Source organism: Arvicanthis niloticus, chromosome 19, assembly GCF_011762505.2.
Source record: "Arvicanthis niloticus isolate mArvNil1 chromosome 19, mArvNil1.pat.X, whole genome shotgun sequence".
NCBI classification, from domain to species: domain Eukaryota; kingdom Metazoa; phylum Chordata; class Mammalia; order Rodentia; family Muridae; genus Arvicanthis; species Arvicanthis niloticus.
The window spans coordinates 29,626,185-29,632,963 of record NC_047676.1 but is presented as its reverse complement, the minus strand read 5'-3'; positions in this window follow the sequence as shown (position 1 = coordinate 29,632,963).

Below are 6,779 nucleotides of genomic sequence, written 5' to 3'. Positions count from 1 at the left end.
CAAGCTAGTCTGGGAGTGCTCTCAAGGCAGCGACAGAAGTTTGAAAGATCAAGCAGAAACATGTTCAACCTCACGAATCTTGACTCAAATGGGCACACCCTCAGTACGACTTCATTCCACTGGTCACAACAAGTCCCCATGCCAGTTCAGATTATGGGATGGAGATACAAACACCACCAGTTTTAGTTTTAGTACGAGGAACTGTAGTCACGGGACAAAGAACAAATGCAGTTGCAAAATAAGGAAAAAAGAAAGGAAGGAAGGAGAGAGAAAGAGAGAGAGAGAGAGAGAGAGAGAGAGAGAACAAGCTGAACCACTGCAATTTACCACCAAACTGTGCCACTAGAGCAGACCCTAAAGTACCTTCTGTTAGTTTGAATCATCGTCTTTCTTCCACTAGACTTGATTTCAGATGATTCGGTTTAAGCCAGAAATTTAACCCATCCCCAACATCAAGGTAGTTGTTCCCGATGGATGTGTAGATGCTTTCTCTCTCACACGTTTTTATGAGTCCTGGTAACTGCCAACACAGAGTCTTATGAAAAACAATGCCTGAAGGGCATTTGTTGGATGACTGAACAACTATGAATACATATCATAAAAGTGTTTTGAGTGACAGACACATATTAAGATTCATTTGCTCCCCTCAGGCAACCATTTTGACATGGATCATTCGATATATAAGTGTTCCTGAAGAGAGAGGGAGAGAGAGAGAGAGAGAGAGAGAGAGAGAGAGAGAGAGAGAGAGTCAAAGGTCGACATTGGCTATCTTCTATTATAAGTTCTAAATAACTGAACCGTCTCCCCAGCCCGCTCCTGAGTCTATATTTTTTAAGTTACTGATTATGTTCAAATCCTACTCTGACTATCCAACGTTGCAGAACAGAGACATATTCGGCTTACTTCTTAAGCATGTGTTTTTTTACCCCAGTTTCTAAAACCCTCTTCCCATTTGTCTGCCTTTATTTTTCACCTAGCAAAGTCACTCTACAAAAGCACTGTGTGCTAACCTCATGCTGGGCGTGTGACCGTCTGCACGTCACTGGAGAAATGAACACCCATCACTTTTAGTAAGAGGAAATGCACACAGGAGAAAACATAATTACCAAAAAGGAAAAAGTGTCGAATTAAGCCACATCATTAGAATGACAAGAGAATGACTATAAAAAAGGATGAAATAATTGAATCAGAGCTTTATTCCTGGGGAAGAAGAACTCTAGTAAAGAATCTCAGAACTGCCAGAAAAATTAGTATTAGGCAATTTGGTTCCCAAAACCACCGCTAACTTTCTCAGTGTCACTGTTGGTGCTGTATGTACCTCACAGAATCGCTCAGAGAAGTTTACAGGATGGATCCTTTGAACAATACCCTGCTCAGGTGCTTTGTGTACTATTAATTCTTTACATTTCTAGAGCAGACTGTCTCTCAAGAAACTCCCAGCACTGCGCATATGGTGTGTGGTGTAAATGATGCCCAGGAGTGAGCTAACGGTGAGAGGCATTAACTCTTTCAGATTACTGTTCTTCTACCCAGAGCACTGCTCCAGGACAGTAATTTACCTAATCGTACCCCAGTGGCTGGAAAGAGCAAGAACGATATGAATTATTCCCGGGCATTACTTTGCAAACTCTTGAAAATCATGTTTATTACCTCATCTGTTCACACAGTATCCCAGTCCGAGGGAGAGAAGTAGCACACAGAGAGACAGGGAGAAAGTAGATGAGGCCGGGATGCTGCCTTTACTTTAGCCACCACAGCCGGCTAAGGAAGGGCAGAGCTGCCTCTCTGAGTGTCTGAGCATCCTGCCGGGTTGGGATTCGGGACTTTTGAGTTAAAGTTTCAGCTAAATGGGGCTACAATTCCGGTAAAGTGAGTGAAGTCCCGGGATGTAAAATAAAGAACCCCACTCCCAACCTTGCTGCTCATTCAGCACTTGATTGACTTGATTCACTCAAGGGAGATCAAAATTTCATTTGTCTCTATTAAACCTATCAATGTTTCAGGTTTTCAGTATTGAAGAAAAGCAAAGAAGGTCTTGGGGGAAGGGGTATGAGGACAGGGAAACGGTTCACCCTAGTGTTCCTTGCCTAAGTTGGAAATGACCATAAGTCATCCATGTTACAGAAGCAGAGATCAGTCTAGATTGAAATCTGCTTACTATGCAGTTAGCTCTCGGCAGTTTTATCTTGAAGATCTAAGTACCAGCTCCTTATCTCACAGTCAGTTTTCCACAAAGGCAGTATTTAGCTACCTTGTGAATTCTGGCTTTTAAGGAAGATCCCAACAGGTTTTCAACAGGCATTGGATACTCTGCAAAACAATAACAGGCTGGGAGGCTACAGCATGAAGACTGTCACAAGTTCGAGGCCAGCCTAAGCTAAATAGTGAGACTCTGTCTTAAAAGCAAACAAACCAAAGAGGAAACAGGTGTCTTGTCTCTCTACTCACAATCTCTACTTACTCTGCTCAAATCTCCCTGCCCCCAGCGTGCACACACACACACACACACACACACACACACACACAGATGCACACATTCAACACAAAAGAGGGGAAATGTTTAGTACTCTCTGGGCTCTACTTGGGACCTTTGCTACTTTCCCAACAGTACAGTCAAAGAGTTGGCCCAGAGATACCCTAATATGACCCTGAGATACCCCACCCTAATAGATACATTCACAACCCAATCCCTATGTCTAAGGAGACATGGAAAAATTGTGAGACTCAGACCAGTACGCCTGCTTCCAGGTGGCATCCTCCATAAATGACAAGGAAGCCACTCCCATGAAATCTCAAACTCTAGTCACCTAAAGAAGACCTACACTATGATACCAGTTGACAAGGCAGCATGAATGAACAAATCTCACTAGACCCTTTCCCTAAATAGAAGCATAGGAAATTAATGGCTGCTACGAGAGAAAGAATTCAGTTTTCTCTAAGGATGAACCCCTGGTAGGTCATTCAATTCTACGAAGTCAGCTCTAAACAAATATATATAGAAGCATCACTGAATAAGGCTCAGAAGACTATATTTAGGCGTGCGTGTGTGTGTGTGTGTGTGTGTGTGTGTGTGTGTGTGTGTATGTGTGTGTGTGTGTGTGAGAGAGAGAGAGAGAGAATAATTAATAAAGTCAGGAAGTTGAGAGGGAGTAGAGGAGGGCATGGAGGAAATTGGAGTTGGAAGAAGGAGATATAAAAATTATGTAAACGTCATACTCATATAGAAAATGCTAAAAAACAAAAACTCAATTCAATTTTTAAGACAGCCATCAATTCCTTGTCAAAAGTTTGCCACTCCCCCCCCCCCATTCAGCTTGTCATCAAGTGCCGATACCAGTAAAGATGCCATTTGACTTCTCTGAAATCTTACTTCCACAAATTACACTAAGTCACAAGCTCAAAAACAGAACATGGCATCCCTCTGAGCGCCCCCCCCCCCCCAACTCATACATGAAAGAAGCAATTCAACCTGCTTACTCAGATGGTAGAACTGGGCCCTTTACTCCGTGTGACTTTGAATCTGGCTCCTAACCAGGCTCTGCCTCTACTCTCTGGGTATGATACAGTGACTGGACTTGAAGACTCAGCCCTTCCACCTCAGCATGTCGTGGCCCCACTTTCTGTAAGCAGAGGAACAATGTGAACATCACACTCTCTGATCAAAGTCTTATTTCTGGAAAAAGGGAGTCTCTTAAAGTAACTTCAAGAACCCAAAGGAAAATGAACAAAAAAATTAACCAATCTGATTCTTGTTGAAGAAACTGCTAGAATTCATTGGTAACTTTTTCCCAAAGCTGTAACTGATTAATTATGATAAGCCAATTTGCTCCAAAGAGATTGTCTCGTTTCGGTGTTTTGAAAAAAATAAAAGACTGTTGCAGTGCCTTTTCCTCTTTTCTTTTTTAGGTGGTCTAAAGACAAATTTATCTTTTTGTCATGAGTAATAATATCTTCTATGAAAATGACTGGTCAGGAGTAAGCAAGCATGGAACACATCCTTGCTTCTATAAAGTAATGACTTTGAAAAGGAAATTGCCCTGCTTAATGATGACTCCCATTTCCACCATCATGACCCCAAGTTTCCAGGTACTCGGGTCACAGGCATGGCAGCTGAAAAATCCCATTGAGAACTCTCCTGGAACTGCCTGTGAATGGTAGCAGTCTCACCCACCCCTCTGCTCTGCAGCTCTGAGTAAGAATGCAGGCACACTTTGTGTGAGTCTCAAGAGCCTTCCCCTGTGTACCTACCCCATAAAAGGCTTACTTTGCCATGGCCTTTCCACACCCACATGCTACCCTGAAATAATCTTCATCATTTTACCTTTGTGTTTCTCTTCCCAGAGACCTAAGACCCTGGAACACAGATGGTCACATTAGTTTAGACATTGTTCATTGTTAGAGATCCATAGAAATCCCCAGGAAGGTAGGGTGACATAGTAAGTTACCCAGGGCTTCAAATATTTACCATGAGAGATGTGAGCATTCATTCCTTCTGATCTTCAAAAGGGTTTTCCAGGTGAAAAGCAGAGATTTGGGGACAAAGTAAGAATTTACAGCTGCTGTTATTGATGTTTTGTCAGAGGACATTAAAAAAGACAGAACAGTCCTGCAAATTGCTGTCTTCCAGACACTGAGGAGGACCAGGTTCAAATCTAGCCTATCCTTGTGTCCTCAAGATGAGGACCTCAGAGCTGAGCATCTTTCCCTTTCAATTTCTTGGGGGTGCAGAAGTTATAACATTAAGCCAAATTCTTATTCCCAAGACACCAAATGTCTACTTCTAGCTTGCCTGTGTCTGAATTGTTCATTTCAGAAGAAAGCATTCTGCTTCTGTGTACGTGGGGTAATCCTGGACATAAATCGTGTTTAAAAATACTTATTTTAACTCTAAGTTAAATGTTTTCAGTTTTGCCAGGCATAATGGCACCTGCTTTTAATTCCAACACTTGGGAGGCAGAAGCACACGGATCTCTGTGACTTCAAGTCCAGCCTGGTCTCATAGTAAGTTCCTGGAGAGCCAGAGTTATGTAGAGAGTCAGTGTCTCAAAAAAGAAAGAGAAAGAAAGAAAGAAAGAAAGAAAGAAAGAAAGAAAGAAAGAAAGAAAGAAAGAAAGAAAAGGAAAGGAAAGGAAAGGAAAGGAAAGGAAAGGAAAGGAAAGGAAAGGAAAGGAAAGGAAAGGAAAGGAAAGGAAAGGAAGAAAGAAAGCAAGAAAGCTAGCTTTAATTTTAAGAACACTGGATATTCTTCCAGAGCCCAACACCCTTTCCTGGTGTGTAGATACACATGCAGACAAAACACTCATACATAAAAACATAAATAAATATTTTTAAAATGTTTTCATATCCCTTTATACTGCAACTGAAGATAATTTGTATGTCAAGAGGCATCATCTTGTCTTAGATGACATATGTGTCCTATATTTGCTTTAAAGGAAAAAGAGGACTTATAAAATGATTGCCACCATTGGAAAAAAATAAAGCTGGTGATAGGCAGGGGGAAAGTTTTAAATGCCTTCAGAGATTTACTCTCCAAGAGTAGGGAGCTTAGGGGTTTGGGGAGAAGACTTCTCTTGTAAAAGACCTACTCAGTTCCCAGCAATTGTTAGACTTAGCACCTGTAACTCCAGCTCCAAGCGTCAGATACCCTCTTCTGGCTTCCGTGGGCACCTGCACACACATAAACAAAAATAAAATAAATCTTTAAGCAGGGGCAGAGGAGATGTTGAATTGTCCACTACAAGGCCTAAGGTGGTCTGAGTATGTTTTATGCTTTCTCCAGGGTTTCTACCAGCAGCATGCAGAGCAGACTCCAGCACATGAGTGCATCAGGTACACGTCCATCCAACTAGTTCTCATTTTATTCTCCGCTACAATTGCACATGACTGACTCTGTCTACGGATGATGCTATGGGTTGAGTGTAAAAGGCTCCCCCCACAAATTCCTGTGTTTAAATACTGGAGGCTCTATTTTGAGAGCTTGTAGAACCAACTGGACATTATGCCTAGTTAAACGGGGCAGGAACACCACCCCAGTGTCACAGGAGTGGAGCTTGTGGGCTCTCTGTTTCCTGACCCACCGTTATGTAATGCCTTGAGCTCCCACAACCACAGCTAGAGCCCTGGCTGCCGTGCCTACCTCACATAAAACCAGAATAAATCCTTCCTCCCTTAAGATGCTTCTTGTGAGGCTTTTGGTCACAGTGATAAGAAACTAATATGAACGGATAAGCTTAAGAAGGAAGGAAGCTGTTGAACAGAACAGAGCAGTTAAGACTCCAAGTGCCTGCCACTAACACAGATCTTCCTGTGTGACCCACCACTGTGGAAAAAAGTGGGAAGGGACCCCAGAAAGGGTACTCGGCAAGGGGGCCTCAGAGGCTGTTGTCTCTGAGACATGAACAAATTGGATTCAGATGACTGGCCCAGGAACTGCACCTGATCTGAGGTCTTCGCATCTCCAGGGTGACCTGGCATCTCCGAGGAGGCCTGATTAAGAAGTTCAGTCCAGCTCAAATGTTTTGTGAGTGCCTAGCAGCAGATACTTAAGCTAAAGAAGTTTAAATGGGAGATCAACAGAGAGCTGTGCAGTTGGTAGCAGGAGCAGAAGCCAAAGAACACCAGAAGGAAATCAGGGAGTGAGGAGCTGAATTGTCCTGGCGGCTAAGCCCCGTTAGTAGGGACAGGCAGATGCCTGGTTTTGAGGGGGCAGCTAGATAACCCCAGCCCAGAGCTGCATCCTGAATGACCTTCCAGTTCCTGGACTTCAATCCAGTTTTCGT